At 40.3% G+C, this 23158-nt stretch overlaps 1 protein-coding gene and 1 long non-coding RNA gene across 2 annotated transcripts in view; one reads left to right on the forward strand and one right to left on the reverse strand.

Moving 5' to 3' along the window:
- Positions 1-23158, reverse strand: part of GAP43 (growth associated protein 43) — a 97770-nt gene that overhangs the window by 52261 nt on the left and 22351 nt on the right. The window lies entirely within an intron of this gene.
- The window catches only part of LOC135969410 (uncharacterized), a 42736-nt gene continuing 29112 nt past the window's right edge, over positions 9535-23158 (forward strand). The window contains exons 1-3 of the long non-coding RNA XR_010584655.2: positions 9535-9820; positions 17513-17601; positions 18637-18729. This is a non-coding gene — a long non-coding RNA (uncharacterized lncRNA). The remainder of the gene's footprint in view (positions 9821-17512; positions 17602-18636; positions 18730-23158) is intronic.

Raw genomic sequence — 23158 nt, forward strand, 5'->3', positions numbered from 1 at the left:
TTGCTCTCCAAGGCTTAAGGGGAGTGGGCTGGGAATAACTAGTCCCTTAGTTATTCAAGAAAGGAAGTCTCCTTCCTTAAACTGGGGTTGGAAGGGCCCACTGTTGCGACGAGGCACATTAATCATGCTGATCATGTACCAAGGCACAAGCCAGACAGAATAACTTGACTAAACTCGTCTAGAAAACTTTGGGGTATAGCAGACATAGGTATAAGTCATGTAACTGAATCAAGGGTCAAAATCTCTGAGACTCAGGAAAATACCTATGGGAAGTCAGCCCTGGGAGGAAGCATCTTCACTCTTGAGCAGTGGGAGCAAACCCTCTAATGAACACTGCCCATTGCAGAAGCACATGTTGACTCCCTCAAGAAATGACAGGCTCAAAGGACAGAAGGGCTGGCAAAGTGAGGGGGACACTAGACTCTGCTCTCAGAGAGGTTGCTATGCCTTTAGCAGCCACTGTGAGCTAGAAACAAAAGGGTGGAACTCCCCACCACTCAGGCAAAAAGGCTATCACAGACCAGTCCATGAGAGGGACTGTGAGGCCTCTTCTGCTAGCAACTGAAGACAGAAGAAGAGCTGCAGGAAGCCAATGCATCAAGAAAAAGACAGAAAAGCAGTCTACCAGCAGACAAACTCCTGTACTACCACCAGCGGCAAATCTTTCCCAGTTGAGAGACCCCAAGAGCAAAGCACATGCCAAGCTCCTGAAGATGGTCAGAGCTCACCAGCAGGAAGACGGCCCCAGAGCCCAGGGAACTTAGCATAAAACAATCTTCCTTCCAGGTAAGACACTGTGAAGTGTCTTTTGTTGGATACTTAAAAATGTGAGATGCAATAAGATAAGTATTTACTTAAATTACTATAGTCTTCCTACTATAACAAATAATGATTGTTCATCTATTTTTTCTTAATTAAACCCCCTTCACAAGTTACAGTCTGACTCAGTAGGTACTTGAGACATTTTGTTCAATGAACAAATGAGTGAGAGACTTTTCTCACCCACTCTACCACACACCCTTCTTCAAATATTGTCACTCTTGGTCCACTTCTCTGTCTTTTCCCTCTTAGTTCTTATGATCATCTGCCATATGTTTTTATTTTATTACTAACTGAATCTTCCCTTGGACTATAAACAATCTGAGAGCAGAACTTTATCTGGTTTTCACAATCTTCGAAGCTTCAGTGGCTAAAATACTACTGGCACATAGTTGATACTAAAAAAAAAAAAAAAAGTTATTTTTAGTTGCTGCATGACCACATGCCACACTGCGTTGGAGCTCAGAGAGTATAAATGGGCAGCACTCAGCTCACTGGCTGGGTGTTCTCGCTCCAGGTTACTCATGCTGGAGCCTTCATCAAGCCACTCTCCAGCTGTCATTCTCCTTTCTCTTCTTACATGTATAAGTGCACAGTATGTACATTTAGTATTTCAATTCAATCCTTATCACGATCATGTGAGGAACACATCACTGTGCCTGTTTTATAATCAACACAGATGAGGAACCAGGAAGGAGCCCAGTGTCATCCAGCTTCTGAATGACAAAGCCCACGCTTAGTCCTCCTCCCATAAAAGTTAATATTCCCTGGTGCTTAAGAGCATAGGCTGTGGAGTTAGACATGTGTAAGTTCAAATTCCTGCTCTGCCAGTTACTTGGTAGATCCTGACCTTGGGCAAGTCAGTTTTAGGTTCCTCATCTGTAGGCTGGGGGAATAATAAAACTATCCCATTGGGCTGATAAGAGAATCAAATGAGTTAATGTACATAAAGCACCCAGCACAGTCTCTGACACTTTGCACATACTCAGAAAGGGGTGGCTGCTACCATCATTCTCATCATAGTGATTGCCATCACCATTATTCTCTCAGAGTAATTTCTGCATCATCATGACACTAAGTTAAGGCATGTTGATGAGATAAATATCAGAGGAGATATGGTCACGAGACTGTATTCATCTCGATGGTTGCAGGTATCATCACTCAGAGAGTGGAAAAGCTGTTTCTTAACTCTACAGTACTACTGAGCTATCTATTCTCAAAGAGATAAGCAGAAAACCATGTAAAATGTGCTACAATACTCAACTCTGTTCTTTCTTATCTTGGGAAGGGGGAAGATCTGTTTACACTGTCAAAGTTAAATCACAGTCCCACTCCACTATCACCTGACACACACCAACTGATTCTTTCTCAGTCTTCTCTAACTTATCCATCCCCCAAATCTTCACCTAGTGTAGCAGCTTGATGATAGAAATTCACTGAAACTAGAAATCTCTTCATTCCCAAAATATGTCCCCTTCACCTGACATCCCCCAACCATACACACACACACATACACACATACACACACACACACACAAACTCATTTAGCCACTATTTCATATACAGCATCTATCCCATTGATCCAACTATATCCCTCACACATCTAGTAAAACAATTGCCTCTGCAGGTTCTGAGAGCTACTCTATGTGCTTATGTGTGGTAATACTCAAAACCTGATAAAAGTTATAAATGACGCTGCCAGACATTTTGTAGGGGACTAGCTTAGGAACATATGGTACTAATTATATCATTATAATTTGAAATTGCCAAGCCACGTATATCCAATGCACCCCCATTGGATAGTTAGTAAAGCCTGAATATTATGTACCTCATATCTAGTAAGGATATACAAATGTGTCAGAATGCATGCTAAAAGTCTGGTTGGTGGGAGATAGAAGGAATTTAAGACCCCATTTGCCAAAGGCTGTGGTGGGGGGAAATGACAGTGGTTTAAATTTAAGCATTATAGGTTATGAAGTACTTTCAACTTAAAATGGTTCCTCTGAGAACTATAATGAAGAAGGCTAAACAAGTGTGCCATCCCCTTTAAAAAAATAAGGAAACACAGATTGTGGAAAGCCTCACAATTAGTAGAATGGGTCTTAAACTTAGCCCTCCATTCTCTTACATTTTAAGGAAGCTAATAGAAAATTCAATCTAAGAATTCAACACTAAATACTTGAAAAGTATTATTGAATAAGTAGCAACCCTAATATCAGCTCTAGGACTACTTGAAGTAGTTTTAATGAGCAAAATTGGTCTATATTTCAGATATTCTGAAGGGGGTGGCTCCAGAATCTCTGTGTAGGAGGCATTCGGGGAAAGAACACATTTGCAAGGGAGAGCTGAGTGATTTTTCTTAAAACTGTACTTGGATAGCAAGCATACTGCTTTTTGAAGTATACCTATTTATTTGAGGCAGGCCCATGGGATGATTTTGCAGGGACAGTGCTATCTATCAGCAGCAACTTGTACACACCTTAACATTCTATAATAATCACCAGGTGAGTAATTATCCTTGTAGAACAGTATTTGAGAAATCTAAAAAAAAAAAAAAAAGAGCAAGTACATTTCTGTATTTTCCCTTGATTCTAGAAGGTATGTTGTTATATTCTTCCACTTGTAGAAGAAAATAACTGAATGCCCTTTTTTCGGGACTGGGGTGGAAGCGGATTGTATCAGGTACAAGGCATGTAGTTTGAGCATGCATAGACTTCCATTTTAATTAGATTTCTGTCCCCAAGCTGCTGGACAGTTTAAGGAAAAATACACAGTCTTCTAGAAAAATCTTTAACTATTAATTTTGGATCTAAGTTTGTTCTTGTTGCTTATGTTGCTATTGTCCTTGTTCTTATTTTCTTGACACCCTCTTGATTTTTGGCACTGAATTCTCTCTCAATGATCAGTCATTGACACTCATTGATTACTTGTTACCTGGCATGGTTTTGGGGTCAAAAGATCAGAGTTTGAATCCTGGCTCGTTCATTGCTTAAATGTATGACCTGGGATAAATTACTTAATTTCTCTAAATTTCAGTTTTCTCATCCACCGTATTAGAATCCTAGTACCTATTGTGCAGAATTTTTTTGAGGCTGAAAGAAAATAGTATTTGTAAAATGCCGGGAAGAAGACAATACAAGTGAAGTAAAAAACTGCTACTTTCTGGAGACTGGAGAGTGAGTGAATTATATGGTAAATATTTTATAGTTCGTATATATTTTATAGTAAATATTTTATAGTTTTCTTTTATAGCTCCATAGAGGGATGTTTCAGTGATATGCACACTTAAAAAAATAATAAATGCCTCCCACCAACACATATAAAAAAGTGACCTTTAAAAGTAATGACATAAAATACCTTCATATGCTTGGAGAACATAAAAATGATAACAAATTTTAAAATTATATGTCAAGCACCCTTCTAAGCACTTTTATATGATATAGACACACCCCTAAACATATTTATAACATATAGTTTTTATATTAACTAATTCAATTCTAAGAACAAAACTATGCAATGGGTACTATTATCTTATAAATGAAAAGACTAAGTAGAAGGACATTAGTTAAGTAATTAAGTAATTTGCTTAAAGTCATACAGCTAGTAAGTGTCAGAGTCAGGGTTTGAACCTAAAATACTTGTATAGGTTACATGTGAGGTAAAATTACCCTGGAAAGCCAAAAAGTCAAGAAGCCAAGTGAATGAGGACTAGGCCAATCTGCTCTCTGAAAGTTTTTCCTCAAGTCTCCCAGGCAAGGTAAAAAGTGGAGTGCAGGGTGGGATAATTCAGAGCAGGACTTTGCCATCATCAGTGTCTGCCAATGCCGGCCTAGTTCACTGTCTAAAAGACTAGGCTGCAGAGTTGTCACTCCAATTTTATCTTCCTGTTTTGAGATCTCTTTACAATAGAAAAGTAGAAATAAATTTTTTAAGCAAGGGCCGAGGTGTTATGACCTCGTCACCTAGGTGATGCTGTGACTCATTTTCCTTGTGAAGATTTTGACAGGGAAAATTCACACTTGAGATGTTGAAAACATCCCAGAGACCAGGTTCCCTTTTAATTCTGAAAGCAAGAGAGAAAAATATCAGAGAGCAAGGAAAGCAATACTGGGAGAAGAGGGAGGGAGAGGGCATCAGGTCGGGAACTATGGCTATTTAATAAATGAGAAAAGCAAATGAATGGACTAGAGTCAGACTTATGCATTCTTATCAGAAGGAAGGGGTTGAGCAGGTGGTAAAGAGAAGGTTCTGCAATTTATTCCTGAGTGTGAGGATTTAAATTCAGCCTGAGTTCCTGAATTAAACATTGCTTTTTACTTGAACCAACTATTCCTGTTCCTTTTTTCACAATCATAGTGAGGTATATAAGGAAATCCCATTTAGAGCTGTTTCATGCACGCCATACAAATTGCTCTGAATCGAATGATACTCAAAAAGTATCATATTATTTATGCAGCAAAGGTTGTGGGGAAAATGTTGTATATGTTCGATGACTGTGTAGTTCATGGTACAAAGCACCAGCACACCTCCCAAACCCTTTGGAGCCATCAAAGAAAGAAAATTCCCTTTTATTTGGTTTGGAAAGCTGCAAGCAAATTTTACAACTCCTGAATTAATTTATATGAACCTGAATTCAGTGATTAATAATAATCTAATCTTTGAATGAAAGAATTTGGCTAAATTGGATAAAAATAGGGAGATACTGTCTAATTCTGCGGTCTTGAGGTCAAAACGAAAATAACTTTCCACTTGATATATACACTACTATGAGATGTGCCATCACCCTCTCATAAGTGACATCACACGGCCCAAAGGGATGTACAGAGCACCAAATTAGTGAAACTCCAACAATGGGGAACTTTACAGATGTGTTGCTGCATGGTGGAGACTCTCCTGAGTTCAAGAGGTGATGTCGCCACTCTTACCGGGATTCTGATTTACTCATCAGAAACCAAGGATTCCCCATATTACTGTATCAGCTTAGAATTATACCCAAGACTAGGAAAGTTGATTCCCAGAAAAATCCAGTATCCAACTCTCCCTGTGGTTTGCAATTTGCCAGTTCCTAGGTAGAAAATTCCCTAATTTCTCCCCAAGCCAAATTTGCAATTCAAAGTCATATCAAAGCCCAGTAAGCTGAACCAAAGTGGCCTGATACCTCTGCAGCCTCTGGTAAATGAGTATGCATCTGTGTGACTATGCCATGATATGGAAGCACCCAAGAAACATACAACAGAAGATTTAAATCACTGCAGAGAATCAAGGCAATAACAGAGGTAGCTGGTGGCGATAGTGCAGTGGGTATGCAGGGAGGACCTAGACAAAGATTCTCCTTTTACCAAATGTCAGAAATTCTACCTAGGAGTACTGTTCTCATATTTTAAGGTTTAAAACTGACAAGAAAAGCTAACACTATAACATTCACTCTAAGAAGCTCTCCTCCTTAGTCTGTCTTCCACTCTGTGCAACATATTTTATCAGAGTAAGCTAAAATAGAATTGTGGTTTCATTACAATATGCCCTTCCCCTTCCCCCCAACCCCCACCAAAAACAAACTTTAGACATTCCCATTGCTTATCAAGCTAAGAAGATATTCATTGCTTTGGCATTTGAGAAATTCATGAAATGGTCCCAATCTGCCCTTGCCACTTCTCTTGTGAGCACGCTCTGTGGTTTGCAATTTGACAGCTCCTAGGTAAAAAAAAAAAAAAAAAGGCCCTAGCTTCTCCCCAAGCCAAACTTGCAATTCGAAGTCATATCAAAGCTCAGTGGGCTTGACAAACCAAAGCTAAGTCAAACCACCCTTCCAAAGCAGGCAAGCTGCAGAAAACCGAGAAATGGGTGACACTTAAGTTTGCCTGCCTTAGAAGAACCTCTGCCCAGTTATATCTTAGTGGCTTGCTCAACTCAGATGCTGCACAAAGGCACTTAGAGCTAAATCTAGACATCACATGCAGAAGTGCAGGACAGAAGACAGTGTTGAAAAAAAAGCACAAAAAACTCGCTGGGTTCCAGTGGAAGCTCCAGGCTGGTGAGCTAGCAGCATGCCAGCTGCACTCCCAGCTGCAAGGGAGTGCAATAAGCTGCAGCTGGGAGGACACTTGTGGAGGGAAAAAGAGTTTTTTTTAACCATCTGAGTTCAGTAAATTGCTTATGTGTGACAGAAACATTTTGTGGAACCAAGTTAAATGGTGCTAAGTCACTAGACAAAGGATCGCACCCTCCAGCTCAAGACACCTGTCTCTAGGGACTATTTCTAACAATATCTCAGATCTGGATGAAGACAAGGCAGTGAAAGGTATCCAGATTAGCTAAGGGAGCACAGTGACCTGATAACAGAAACAAAAAGGGCTTCTTAAATCCCCAGGGCTGTTCCCTCAGCAAGAAAGAAAGGCAAGGAGGAAAGATGCTGTCTACAGCCTAGCCGTTCCACATGTGGACCAGCAACATCTGCACCACTAAGGGCAGTTTGGGCTGGCCATGCAGACTGTTGCCGCGCCCAGGCCCACTGAACCAGGATCTGCATTTTAATAAATCTTTTGCACATTCAAAGATGAAATACACTGGCCCACAACACTCAGACTAAACACACCCATTCTGAGAAATCTACAGTTCTTTTTGAACATCTCTTTAAATGAAAAGTTTCAGACAGTTTCAGAGGTGCCTCTGTTATAAAATTCAGAGAAATAATTAGCAGCAAGAAATAATTAGCAGCAAGGCGGCCAGGCCTGACATATCCCAACCTGACTCCGACTTTATGAAAGTCTCTTCACTTCTCTGGGCCTGTTTCTTTGTCTGTACATTAAGGGAGTTGACTAGGAGATTTAAGACAGACATTCAAAGTGTAAGTTTGAATTGTGTGCAAATGTATATATGTTCCATTTCCCTCCTTCCCTAGAAAAGAAACATCTAAGAAGTTATCTGTGATCTTATTCTATTATCTGGAATGGACAGTGTCTCCCCGACACTTTGGCCTGTATTGTCACTTATCTTCTAAAATTATACATATATATGTGAAATTACATATATATATAAGTAATTATAGGTATATAATTACTGGAAATTTTGGAATATGTATACAACATGAGGATCACCAAACTGAGAGAGCACAAAACTTCTCCGCTGGCCAGCCTCCCATGCGGCAAGACCCTTGACTCCGCACAGTTCAGGATGACTTGACCCGCATGCTTCTATGAACTGCTAAATAAACCACCTCGACAGGAAAGCAAACACCTTTCTTTAGGCACCTAATTCCTACACTCTCAGAATGCAGTAACAAACCCTTCATGATTCAGCAAAAAGCTAAACATTCCCCCAAGCCTCTGCGATGAAAAAGTGAAAGATTCTAAAGAAATGCCTTCCTTCACAAATTTTAAAGCCAAGTTTTCAGCTGTGTTGAAAATCTGAATGGAACTCACTGTCCTAGTTGAGGGGGAGGGGGCTGCTAAAAATAAATAAATAAGATAGGCGAATCACTGTTATCCTCTACCACAGTTGGCTTCAACCTATTTAAAAAGGAAAAGAGGTCAGTAAACTGAGAGGGAAGGTTCTAACCCTCATGAGCTTCACTCATCACTGGCAGATGCAGTATTGTCTCTCCACTGCTCGTCTACATTCGTTGGTCTCAGCTGTTCAGTCATCAGCTTTTAGGGATGGCGACCCATTCGGACCCTAAGAAGCTTGCTGCCTGACACCTTGCCCCTCTTCCCTTTTCTCTCTCTCTCTAATGTTTTATTTTAATTTTTGGCTCCCCTTTCATGTGGACCTGAAGCCACTTACAGCCTGTGACAAAGCCCATCACATCGTGGTGTTCAAGGTTCATTCACATTATTGAATGAACAAATGCATGCTGGTGCCATGTGTTTCCAAGCGAAGAGGAAATCTCACACCAAGTCTAAATTTGGCCACGTCTACAATCATTTCACTTCTTTCCACCTGTTTCATTTACCCTCTTCCCCTGAAAAAGAAACTTGTGTGTAATTGTCTGTAGAACCTACATTTCATAGTGAGAAATGGAAAGTTCAAATGAAAAAGCTTAGAAAACTTTTCAAAAATTGTAATAATCATGAAGGGCCATTGTTTTCCAAATGGAGTCTCTGACCTTGACTCCTTAGCTGTTTTTCTTTCCTGCGCTGTCTTCTAAAGACAGGGTATTGCTGTTTAGTTTCCAAAGGTCCGCTTTTGCTGACAAAGAAACCTTCCTGCCGGCCGCTCTTCCTCTCCCTTGGCCCTGCTAGAGAAAGAGGCGCACAGTCCGAGGAATGCTAAAGTGCTTTTTGCCGCCTCCAAGCAAGGAAAAACTGGGCGGGACGAGAAGGTTACTTCCAATTGACCCAGCTTTCTCTCCTCTTCCCCACCCGCTGCTTAACCTTGGCTGACCCAGGGCTGCTCAGTCCGCGGAAGCCGGCTGCAGTTGCTGCTGCGGGTGGGAGGTGAAGGCCAGCGGGCCAAGAAGGGCGAAGGCGAGAGCCCGGTGCATTGCCCCTGGGTGCCCTCCTCCCGTGGAGAGACCTGGGGCTCTGGGCTGACGCTTTTGTTCTCCAAGAAGCAATTATCTCCCAAACAAGAGATTGTGGAGGTTCGTTAAAATGAAAGCGAACTCCCGAGTGTTCGGGGAGCACGAGGCCTCCCCGGAGTTCTGCAGAGTTGGAGGAGGGGCCTCGCGGACGGCGAGCGCCCGGTGGCTGCCTCTGGGGGTCGCTCCCGGCAGCGGGCGGAGGCCGCGCCACGCCCTGCGGTCCCCAGGGTCTCTGCGGCCGAGGCCACGCCCGCAGCACGGCCCCGAGCCCGCGCGGCGGGGGCGCAGAGAGCCGCTGACTGACGGCAGCCTGGGAGAAACAAAGAGATGAGATCACACTGCTGAGCCGCCGAGGGAACGCCTAAAGAAGGCAGAAAATGAGACGCGAAGAGGGGCTCATGGAGTCAGAACGCAGAAGGCGGGGCAGGAAGGCCAAGGCAGAGAAACGAAGCCCTGACTTGGAGAAGGGAAACCAGACAGTTTGTAAGTCCAAGAGTAAGAAGCAAAGTGGGGAGAAGGAAGACAAGCCAGAACCAGCCCTACTTAGGGGGGAAAAAAAAAGTTTGCTTCAACCCTGTCCTCTCCTCTGCTGCCCGTCACGTTGTTCTCTAAACTCCCACGATTTCTGTCAGTTCTTTAAATCGTATTTTGTTTTGAGTCTGGGTCTAAGGATGAGCTTCAGAGTATCCCTGAAGTAGTATGCAGTATATTTAGTTTATATGATTATTTCAGTGTTGAATGTTCATAGCTTTTCTATATGTCGAAGGTACGTAATACCCTAAAGAAGGTTAACTGTTACTCGGCCACACTAGGGAAAAGAAAAAACAAATAGAAAACACCTAACATGGAAATGTTACCAAGGATGAGGAATTTAGTAATACTTTGTCTCTTTGGTTAATCAGATTAATACCAGTCATCCAATCAAAATAAACGTTTTTGGCTGGGTACGGTGACTCACGTCTGTAATCCCAGAACGTTGGGTGGGGAGGATTGCTTGAGCTCAAGAGTTCGAGACTAACCTGGACAACATAAGGCAATTGTGTCTACAAAATATATTATTTTATATATGTTATAAATATGTGTATATATAAATATATATATAAAAGCCAGGTGTGGTGTTGCACACCTGTGGTCCCATCTACTCAGGAAGCTGACAGGTTGGAGGATCCCTTGAACCCAGAGGTCAATGCTGCAGTGAGCCATGATGATGCCACTGCACTCCAGCCTGGGCGACAGAGTGGAGACCCTGTCTCAAAAAACAGACAAGCAGAGATAAACATTTTGAAGGCAAGAGGCCAAAGGCAAATACGTTTTTAGTTAAGGGAAGACTGAAGATTGGATTATGAAAGACCAAGGGGTAGGGAAGAGAAGCCTGCCAGGTGCTGCCCTGAGATATGGGCTGGATGGTAGAGAAAAAGAACTCCTGGGCCTTTCTTTTGGTTTTGCCTGGGGCTCCTTGAGGTAAGTCACCAAAGGAGCAAGGCCAAATCTCATTACATAAGATTATTTACTAGAAATCTAAGACTAATTTGTTCTAGGGCCATACTTGTACCTGATAGCTTCTCACCCAACTGTAAGTTGATTGAGGGCAGTGACCTTATCTGGTTTGTCATTTTAACAGCAGCTCCTAGCATAGTCTGTGGGACTTAGTAGGTACTGAAAAAATATTTGTGAAAGAAATTAATGAATTAACAAGTGAAAGACAGTCTTCTCCCCACCTCCCCATAAACTGATCAACACCCAAGAGGCCCTGGATCAGTTTCACCATCTGGTGGTAACTATGGGTAGTTGACACATTCTCACCCAGTGTTCCTTTCTTCGGCCTGTGGGTGAACACACACCCAAGCAGTCTTTCTCCTTAGACCCAAGCAGCTCACCTCTCCTACACTTCCACTTTAGCTCATCACCTGCTTACATAAGCCACTCATTTCCTCTTTTATTCTCTCTTTATCTGTTTTATCTTTGCCCTTTCCCCACATGGTGTTTCTTCCAACCTTTGCCCATCATGAGAAATAATTTTCTCCATACCTCTTTTCATTTATCTTGAGAATCTCATTCTGACACAAAAGTAACTAATACAAAAGAGTTTTGCTATAATTTTCATTCTCAGTACTGTTGAGGGGGCCTAGCACAATACTTGTAGACTAGAAAAGGGAAATTATATATATACACAAATATGTGTGTATATAGTTTTTTATATATTTGCATTTTTAATGAAGTTATATATGAAGAAATGGTTCTATTACACTCCAAAGCCCAGTAACATTATTTTCTTCTATGTTTCCATTACAAACACATAGAATTTCAGTTACATTTTGGATCAATCTGAGTTTTACAGACAGGTCTGGAAATTTTAGGATATTTCTGTAGGGAAAGTGTTTTATGTTTCAAGTTTAACAATTTATTTTTAAAATACAATCCATTTTTTACTAGGGAATGGCTTGTTTTTCTAAGAAACTTCTCTAAGAGGCTGTTCCACTGATACTCACACTTTTACTTTCTGAGAACGATGGAAAGATAACATTACTATTATTACAGAATCAAAGTTTAAGTAGATTACATAATTTTCTCCCAACCAGATTTCGGATTAGCAGAAAAAAGTCCTCTTTTACCTAGATCAGGGGTTCCCCACTCTCAGTATACATATTTACACCAAAGAGGCTTGTTTAAATCCGATTCATAGGTTCAACTTTCAGAGATGCTGATTGAGGGAGCCTGGTATAAAGAGCCCAAACTGTATTTTAGTAAATGTGCTAGTGGGCTGCATCTGTGGTCCTTAGACCTGAACCACAGTCCTGTTTGGAAACAGCTTCCTTGATCTTATTTCAAACAGTTCAGAATTTTCTATTTCTACCCTATTACCTCTTTACTTTCAAGTCAAGTGGATACCCAGCAGCCGCTATCCCACACAAATGACCAAGAAACGCTATTCTAAATTCCAGCATGCACAGACCCACTGAACATAAGACACAAGGCCTAGAAGAGACCATCACACCATGTCATTTCATAGCCATTGAAACTGAGACCAAGAGAGTGAGTCAGTAGAGCCCCAGATAGATCTGGGGCTACCCTCACCACCTCCTGTGTTTTTGTTTAAGTCCCCAGGGCATGGAGTATGAGATGGCTGAATTTTGGACAAAGTAGATAACTGAATTAGATCATTAGTGTCAAAGGCATGCTTTGGACTAAGGCATGTGGCAGGTCTCAATTTATTAACCTTCCATCCCAGGCCTGAAAAATCCAGATTAGCAGACTAGACTGTTCCTGTTGTATTTCAATCATTCTAACATGCCTTGGTCCTCCTGGGTAGTTCGTGTGGAATTATAAAAGCATAGCTTGAAAAAACTAGATTATGCTTTTCTGTCCCAGAAGCAAAATCCCCCAGTTTTGCATAATGTCATTGAATATTATAATATTCAGTGTAAATGCAAATTAACTTTCAGTGTTTTATCACATTTACTAAGTTATGAAATACATATTGGTCTTATGCAAAGTTTTGGTACATGTGAAGGTACAGATAGCCCAGTCCAGGAGAAATGCCATCCTTTAGGCAGACACTAGATCCCTGTATATAATATTCTGCACATATTTGACATAATTTAAGAGAATTATACAGAGAGAAGATAGCGAAGCTTATAGTGATAGGCATATTTGCAATAACAGACCTGTTCAATAGCTATTCTAATACAATAAACTGACGTTAGTGTTATGTTTTAATTTTTAGGGATAATACTGATTACCGTATAGTCACATAAATATATATTCTGGGGAAAAGCAAGTATCTACAACAAAATAAATTCATTAGTAGAAAGGATTTCATCTAATTCTTGTGTGCAAGGTAACATTGGCTTTTTAAATAAGGAACCATTGACTCTAGTTTCAGGAACCCTGATCCCTGCCAGACCCTTCAGCAATGAGTTTAGAAATATTCTGGTGTTCACAGATCAAGAATTTGACCACCTTGATGCAACCTGACCTCACTAAAGTTTAGTTCATATCTAAGTTACACAGATCTCAGAGGTATGTGGGGCATGAGAAGTTTCCTAATCCTTCCCTCTACTCAATACGTATTTCTTTCCTGGAAAACTTTATAATCGAAGATTTTTACTACTTTCTTTAGATGTGGAGATTTGCCCAATATCACTAGAAATTTTTACATATACCAAAACATCTGAATCATTTCCTAGGTGTCTCTGGACTTCCCTGCTAGATGCCACCCCATGAATTTCCATATTCTTTAAATGTCACCTCACTCAGCAATAGATACTAATGAGACCTCTGCACAGAATGTTACAGCTGCACTGTACTGTGTACATTTCTGGAAAATGGACTTGGTATTATTTTCCCCCAAGAAACCACCAATTTACACATCTGTTCTTTGCAGCAGTGGATATAATTATCATGATGCTGTTTATAGGAACATGACCCTCTGAAGGGGCACTGGCTAAACATCTGTAAACAGGGATAAACATACTGTGTTTCTTTCTCAAGCAATTGGAGTAATTTTTGCTGGAGGGGAAAAAAAGCCATCTTTTGTCCAGCCAACGTTTGGCAGGATTCGCCTTTCTGAAAGTGTGACTGTGTGTGATTCGTTATGCCCCAGGAAGGCGGATTTACTGAAGCACTCTTTTGACTCAGGAACATAGTGTTCAATTAAAACAGGGCTTTAAAAAAAAAAGACTGCTAAGAGAGGTGAGCAGAAGTAGCATTGGGTCTGCTCATCTTTTCCTCAGATCTTCCTGGGATGAGCTGGGCTCTTCAGTAAGGACCATTTGTATTTTCTAAGTATCTTTCTCCAGAGAAGAACTTTTCAGATAAACTCTCCTCCTTTGCTGTTTCATCTACTGGATAAGTGGACAAGTATGTGACTTGCTTAAGTTTATATTGAAATTGAATAGAATAGTCAATATTTGAATCACTTGGTACTTCATTCTGAGCACCAGGCAATTCTGTTTTATACATATTGTGGCCAACTGATAAATTAAAGTGAAAACAATTGAAATATGGATGTATTTTTTATACCACAGCAGAAAACTTCAAATCTGTGAGAGTCAACTGAATTGAATTTTTCAGCCTTAAAAGAGGCAAAATCATCCTATCACAGAAGGAATGCATAAATGCCTATAGACAGTGGATTTGATGTTGGGGGAGTGGGAAGGGGAGATGTGGAGACCAGTATTTTCTCCCTACTCTTGATCCACGTATTGTAGAAAATGTTCATTAGGGCTCAATTTTTTTTTTTTTTAATTTCATATGTTAAGTATCTGAAAAGTGATACATGAATCTGTCTTTCATAGGAAAATTCATTAAACATGAACAAGGCAAAGTGTTATTTTTAATATAATAGCAATATCTACATTTGGATGGAATTACTCAAACTCTAGGGCCAGTGCAGAGTGGGGACTTCAGAGATAAGGCCCAGAGGCAAGATTAGTAAACCTAACATACAACCAGGATTAGGAAGCAGGTGGCAAGTCTCTAAACAAGGGATTTGAACCAGATGGCCAAGTCTTTTTCAACTCATTAATTCTAAGAATCTATAAACTTAGTCTTGGGAGAAATAAAAGTTTAGGAGGCAGAGGTTACCCTTGGTGAAATAGTGGTATTTCACTCTGCCACACAAAGTGGAGGCAGACACCATTCTTCAAAAACTTTTTCTAGTCTCCTTTGACATGGGAAAAATTACCCTTTTGTTTATTTTATTTTATTTTTAAGACAGAGTCTCACTCTGTCACCCAGGCTGGAGTGCAGTGGCAAGAGCTCAACTCAACTGCAACCTCCGCCTCCTAGGTTCAAGCGATTCTCATGCTTCATCCTCCCGAGTAGCTGGGATTACAGGCATGCACCACCACACCCGGCTAATTTTTTTGTAATTTTAGTAGAGACAGGGTTTCACCATGTTGGCCAAGCTGGTCTTGAACTCCTGACTTCAAGTCATCTGCCCCCCTCAGCCTCCCAAAGTGCTGGGATTACAGGTATGAGCCACTGCACCCAGCCCAGTACCTCATATTTTGGGCAAAAAGACAAAAATTTATATGCCCTGTTGTCATTATTCTCCCAGATGAGGTATAGAAACCCAGTCTTGAAGTTTTAGCTCAGCCTTACCTCTCATTTGAGTGTCTGCTTAGTCTAACCTAACTAGATCCTTCAACTTGCCTTACAATTTCTTTGGCTGGTAACTTCCTCTTTCAGAAGTTCTGAATAGCAGAACACATTCAGTTGCAGGGGTGTATAAAATTGTACAGAATCCACTGTTAATAAGTTATAGAAATTCTCCTGTCAGTACATTTAGTAGCTACTATTTGTCTCAAGATGGTGGTCTGAACCAAAATTACACTTCATATCTATTCATTTCCATCAAAATCTGTCAAGCCTTTCAAAAATTACCACAGTGAGAAGTATATGGAAGATATTAGGAACTTAGCTGAGACATCTTAATAAAAATAATTTATTGAACACCACATAGGAGGCTGGGCCCAGAGGCTCATGCCTGTAATCCCAGTGCTTTGTGAGGCTGGCGTGGGAGGATCACTTGAGCTTAGGAGTTTGAGACCAGCCTGGGCAAGAGCGAGAGCCTGTCTCTGCAAAAAAGTTTGTAAAATTATCTGGGCATGGTGGCACATGCCTGCAGTCCCAGTCACTCGGGAAGCTGAAGTGGGAGAATTGCTTGATCCCAGAAGTTGAGGCTGCAGTGAGTTATGATGGTGCCACCACTGCACTTAAGCCTGGACAACAAGCAAGACTCTGTCACACACACACACACACACGAGTGCTGGATAAGAATCATCAGGAATACAGGAATACAGAGATGTAGAAAATACAATTCTTTCCCTCAAAATAATTACTGTTTACATATGGTAACAACAAATGAAAGAATTCAATAAATAATACAAAAGATAGTATCTTCAGAATTAAATGAGCGGCACAGTTTATTTGTGGAGAATTCAAAGGGAAAGATGGATTTTGGGGAAAGGTGACGGACTCAGTTTCAATGGTGAAGGTTTGGAAGGAACTAGACACCTGGTAAGCAACTAGAAGCATCTCAGTACAGGAAATATAAACTTGAGTGTCTTATGAGAAGGTGATAGTTGAAGCTATGGAGGTGGAAGAAAATTCTAATGGAGAGAAATAAAAATAAAAGATCAGAAAAACTAAGATTGTGTTTTTGTATCGCCTCTATTGAGAAGACAGAGGAGAAAGTAAAGCCAGCTTAGACGAGGGGAGTAACAATTGAAGAGCACCAGAACAGGGGCCAAGAGTAGAGAGGATCCTAAGAAGGGGTGTTCAGCAGAGTCAATGCAAAAATGTTAAGTGAAGGCTGAGAATTTGCAAATGCAAATTACAAGGCCACCAGGGACCTCAGGGAAAGCAATTTTCGAACAGTGGGGGAGGGAGGGAAGAACAGATTACATGTGTTTAAGAAAAGCATGGGCCAGATAAAAATGGAGGAAATTACTATATTCTTTTGAGGTGTTTATCAGAAAAAGGAAATAGAGAAACTACAACCTTCTATTTCTATGTTGGTAAATAAAATGGAATGCAGCAAGAGGAAAGAAAAATATAGAAATGTACATATGAACTGAGTTAGGATAGATTTTTCTCTTGATGCCAAGGTTAGGCAACAAGTGAGGGTTCAAAGTTGGCTCGCTCTCATCCTAGATAACTGGTAGTAAAATTTATCCTGCCAAATGAACAAAAAAATTCATACAACAAATTAAAAACAAATGATATACTTTTCAAACACTTAACTTTTCAAACAACAGGTCTTTCGTATGTGCATGAGTTTGCATGCATATGTGTGTGTGTGAGAGAGAGAGAGAGAGAGAGAGGGAGACTTGACTTCATTTAGCAAGAAACTCATAATGTTACAGAACCCCACCTCCAATGACCGTGCTTTACTGAGGGCCTCCTGGCATATGGGTTCCAAACAATAAAAGGTTTCTCGGTGTGACAGAATTGGATTTTACTTTCTTTATTATTATTATTGTTATTTTTTTTTTCCAGACAAGGTCTCTCCCAGAGTGGAGTGCAATGGTACCATCACAGCTCACTGTGGCCTCCAACTCCTAGGTTTAAACAATCCTCCCACCTCAGCCTCCCAAGTAGCTGGAACTACAGAGGCATGCCACAATGCCCAGCTAATTTTTTGATTTTTTTTTTTTTTTTTTTTTGTAGAGACAAGGTCTCACTATCGAGGCTGGTATGGAACTCCTGGGCTCAAAAAAATCCTCCCACCTTGGCCTGCCATAGTGCTGAGATTACAGGTGAGAGCCACCATGCGTGTCCAGATTTTACTTTCTTCCACACACCTTTTCCTTCCCTTTTAATTTTTAGAAGGAGTAAGACTAGAGTAAGAAATGGTGACTTGTAAAAATAATAGTTACATATCAAAGTTATGCTACTAGAGATGGTTATGTTAGCAAGAAAGCACCTGTGGATCTTCTACATGTGCAGATTCTAGTGCTGACTAGTGTCTGCAGAGTCTAGTGCTGAGTCTCTAGGGTAGAGCTCAGTGCAATGCGCAGAACCATTAAGATCTAATGTCCCCACTCAAGTCGAAGATGGAAGTGGGATTGGGGAGAAGGAGGAACAGAAGAATAGGAAATGGTATGGGAGGGAAAGAGAAAAGAAACAGGGCTCACAGAGAGAAGGGGATCCCATATGGCTACCCCAAATAAACTCTTAATGGACTGAAAGGTAATTTCAGTATAAAAAATACATGGTTTACATTCCTCTGAAACTTCATGTGTGCACATAATAAGTACTGAGGTTTTCTTTTGGGTTGTAGGTATACTATAATGCCCTCCCTGATATTTTGGACCTAACCAAGAGCTTATGCTGGTGTATGCTGGGATGAGTTGCACTCTTTACCATAGAAATACACCCAGTGAAGGGAGCCCTGTGAGGGATGTGAAGAGAAAAATAACCACAGGATGAGAGACAATGTAGCTTCCTGCTAGGTTCCTAAATTAGTCAGTGTTTTCAAGATGGCTCCACCTCCAACAAGGCACTCACTCCTGGACGTTTGCAAGCATCATAATCATCTGAGGACCTTGTGAATGAAGTGTCTCCTCCGAGATCATTTTAAAAACCTTCTCCGGGAGACACTGTCAGGTGATCCACAGAACACTTGGGAAAATGTTGCCTAATTCATTCCTGTCAGTTAGTAAACTCCCCTGAAGGTTTTTGCTTTCCCATTTTTACTCTGAACAGCCAACCAAGGTTCTTCACTAAGGGGAAAAAGAGGGGAGGGTTTCAGGATTTTCTTTTTCTTTTTTTTTTTTTTTTTTTTTATTTAGAGACGGGGTCTCACTATGTTGCTCAGACTGGTCTTGAACTCCTGGCCTCAAGCAATTCTCCTGCTTCACCCGACCGAGCAGCTGGGATTAAAGGTGGGAGTCATCACATGAAGCATCAACATTCAGGATTTTGACAGGATCCCCTGAATATAAACCATCTCATTTCTTGTCCTCTTCTTTTTCCTTTCTGTTTCAAAGCTATATCATTTTTCCACAAGGAACTCTGCTGAGATCTAAACATTTGAACTTATCCCTTCTCTAATGTCACATTGATTTCTTCTGTTACCCATTCAGTCTTCTCTTCTCTATTATTCCCTTTGCTTTAACACAGGTTTCTCCCTACCTTGAAAAATAGCACCTTTTCATTACAATCTCATTTCTCTTTCTCCATTCAACACTGATATGGTTTGAATGTTTGTGTCTTTTTAAAATTCAAGTTGAAACTTAATCCCTAATGCAATAGTATTAAGAGGTGGGGCCTTTCGGAGGTGATTAGGTCAAGAGGTCTCAGCAAGTGTCCTCATTAAAAGTATTGAGAAAGTGAATTTATTCCTTGTTGTCCTTCTGCCATGTGAGGATGCAGCAGTAAAGCACCATCTTGGAGACAGAGACCAGGTCTTTACTAGACACCAAACCTGCCGGTGCCTGGATCAGCATACAGAACTGTGAGAAATAAAATTCTGTTACTAATAACCAATCTGTGATTATTTTTGTAGCAGCAGGAATTGACTGAGAGAAATACCGAATTTCTAGATTTGTGGTCTATGCCAGTTATCTGTATTTCTTCCACTTCAATCCTCTTCTAAGCCTTTAAAATCTGGCTTTCATCCTCACTACTCTACAAAACTACCCACTTGGAGGTTATCAATGGTCTCTTTATTCCTATATTCAATGGTCTATTCTCCATTCTCATCCTTCTTAATCACTCTGATTTAATAGTACTGACCATTTATTTTAGAGCTTTCTTTTTGTTGGCTTCCCTGATCCCATATGCTTTTACTAACTGCTCTTTTTCTCTTAATGAAGTATCTTCTGCTATTGAAGGGTGAGTAAGCCCTTCTCTCAGCTCTTTTCTTTCTAACCCTTCCTCAACTAATGCCATGAAGATGAGTAAGTTCTCAATCAGCCTTTGAGTCATTTGCCCCCTGTACCCTCTGCCTCCACTTCCGGACCTTCAGTTAGTCATTTCTTTCTGGACGTTTTCCTCATGCTAGCCATGCTGGAAATAAAAATCATTGTCTTCCTCACCAAATCAGTTCTTTCTTTTATCAGTTCTGCCAATAGCCCATCCATTCCAGTAAATCTAAGCTAGAAATATTATAATCATATTTATTTCTCCACCCATCATAGGGCAAGTTAGGGGGATTCTCCTGGTTTATAGGGTGCAATAGGTTGGAAATGGGACAATGGAATTCAATGCTGAAGATGGTGTCCAAGGATAGAGAACAGAGCAGGAGATAGAGTCCAGTGGATAGAGGAGTCCCAGTCTCAGAGGCAAGGACAGCATATCAGATAGGGTCTACCTAAAGGAGTCAGAAGCAGAAAAGAAGGTTGCGGTATACAGCCAGCAGTCCAAGAATTAGGGAAATAAAAATGGAATGCAAGTAGATCTGCAGAAGGGCCCAGTGTATTGCGTAAAAGAAGGATTACTTCCATGACGAGCCTTGTCATACCGTCATACAGCCTAGACTACAAGACAACTGGTTAGCCAAACTGAAAGGGTCATGGACCACATGTATTGGCAGAGACTTTTCTTCATGTGTCATAGGCACTGAAAATGACCCATTTTTCTTCAAAAGATCTGCAATTCATTTCACATTTATATTTCAATTATGAACACTCTAGTCCATGGTTTCATTTTCTCTTCCATACACATGTTTCAAATGATAACCTCTTAACTTGCTTCCTGCCTCCAGTCTCCCATGCAATCCTACATGCACAGGTGCCATAAATGCTTTTTACATCACTTTGCTCCCCTAGCCAAAAGCTGCTAATGGCACAAATTTCTTGCCCTATCATGTTGGGTTTTGTTTTGTTTTTTTCTTTTTTTGGCTATGGTTTATTAGGATGGTCTCCTCAAGGCTTCATGACCATGCCCCATGTTATCCCACTTCTCTGGAATGCCTTCTCCTCTCCCTTCATACTGGGTACTCTCCTAGTTTTTTCCCTCTTTAAAGCTTTCACTTTCCCCCGCCTCCTCCTGTGAATCCTGAGCTTTTATAGTACTTGTATACTTTAATTACAAACTGCCTTGTTTTGTTATTTTTATGAGTGTTATTCCTTAATTTGTACATATTTCTTAAATATCAGCCTTCCTTCTTCTCTGTTTTAGTTCCCACTGGTATTAAAAAACAAAACAAACATAAACTGGGTAACAGTAGTTAACGACAGAAATTTATTTCTCACCATTCCAGAGGATGGGAAGTCCAAGATCAAAGTGCTGGCAGATTTGGTGTCTAGTGAGGGCCTGCCTTCTGTGTAATAGACCGAGCCTTCTCATGTTCTCACATGGCAGAAGGGTTAAGGAAGCTCTATGGGGTCTCTTTAAAACGGCACTAATCCCATTCATGAGGGCTTCACTCTCCTGACCTAATCACCTTCCAAAGTCCTCACCTCCTAACACTATCACACTGAGGATGAGGATTTCAACAGAGGAAATGTGAGGGGAACAAACATTCAAATCATAGCACCCTCCTTGTTGGTGGGATTTGTATGCCTCTGCCCCCAACACAATGCCCCATGCTACCTCTAATAGACTTTGGTTCATTGTAGGGGTTCAGGAAATACATGTTGGTTGTTTAGTTTCCTGAAAAGAGATACTTAACATATAAAGTGGAGTGAGAAGAGGGATTCTGACACATATTTTATATTAAGACTCATTTGCAATCTGGTGCCAAATCGCAAATGAGTCTTAATGGAGAGGTCTCTTGTGGTTGGGGTCCATTCTAATTATGTCGCCTCCAAAAGAAATGACAATCTACTAACTTAGAGCACTGCAAATATTTCTGAGGGTTTATATTTAATTCAAGATATCCAAAGGGCTTTCCCTCTTTTGTCTTAGATTACTTCTGCTTTCCTCTATTTCTTCAGTATGATTTGAAGTTCTCTCTCTCTCTTTTTCTCTTTCATTAGAACCCTTCTGAGCCCCCACCTATCCTATAAGGCAATATTTGCCTATCAGGCTTATCCCTGAATCCTTGTCATATCACCAAGATGCACTGTGCAAAGTTTAAATGCTGTGATCTTGAGGTCTTATTCTTCAGCTACTATCCTTGACCAAAAGGCACTGGTTAATTGAGTCTTTCTGGGATCCAATAAATCGAGAAAAATTTCTAACACAGTAGTAATTAGTTGTACAAGCAAAGCAAACCTAGGAAATGACAGCTTTGGAAGTTTCCACTGTGCATATAAACAGTTGGCATAAGCAGAATTGCTTGCAGGAAAAAAATCTTTATAGGTCACAAATGTTGGACAGATTGGTGGCCTAGGCCAGACAATCTGTTTATCTAAGGCTGACTTACCCTTGGCACTGAGTTTCTGGATCCTGACAGTGAAAGAATAATAGGAGGTTCTTAGATCATGGTTTAAGAATAATCTTGGCAAGAGGCATAATCCAATATGGTTTAGTTATAGGAGTAAATTTAAAATTTTAAAAGTTAGTCCAACACTTAATTTTTTAAAATTATTATTAAACCAAAGTTCCAATAAGTGACAATTGACCATTATCTTAAACCCAAACTAGAAATCTCAAAAATCCCTAAAATTCCGGAGTTAGAGTTTTGTGTCTGCCTATGTTTGCATGCTACTTTACTTTTTATTTTATGAGACCTTGAAATGCCTTACATCTTGCCACAGACAATGCTGAAAAGCCTTAAGAAATATTTTTCTGGGGATATTTCTAAGCATTTTACAGATACAGTCATTTCATTTTCTCTCTTAATATTTATTCCAATGCTTGATTTGTGTATGCAAACAAAACTAAACTGAGTTAAGTTTTCATTCAATAAAAAGAAAGAGTGTTCTAAAATATATTAAGAGGTTTGGGGACTTTTAGATCATTTTTGTTTTGTTTTTCTGTCATGAAGATACTAGTATTTACTGGGTTACAAATATGAAAATTTAGTATTTCGCTTCCATCTCTGGATAGCACAAAGAATGACCAGGTACAGTGAAGTCTGACAGAAACCAAAACAAGAAGATAAGGTGAAAGAGTTCACTAAGTTAACTGTTCAGCACTTCCACTCTGATTCTTCTTCGATCCCTGCATCTGACTTCTTGAATGAGGGGTAGACAAGAGTTGACTGGGCCTCACTACTTTGAGTGAAGGCTAATTTGCTTTTACTCACTTGAGAAGTGTTGTATTAAATGACTAGCATCAACACAAAAAATATTGGAGATACTGCACCAAAGCCTGAACTCCAACCTAACAAGGATGTCATGGAAAATAATTAATGAATCCTGTAAAGGGAATGGACATATTTGATTCATATATTTATCTACATCCTTTAATTTATAGTAGGCA

This window comes from Macaca fascicularis, chromosome 2 (assembly GCF_037993035.2).
Source record: "Macaca fascicularis isolate 582-1 chromosome 2, T2T-MFA8v1.1".
Classification (NCBI taxonomy): Eukaryota; Metazoa; Chordata; class Mammalia; order Primates; family Cercopithecidae; genus Macaca; species Macaca fascicularis.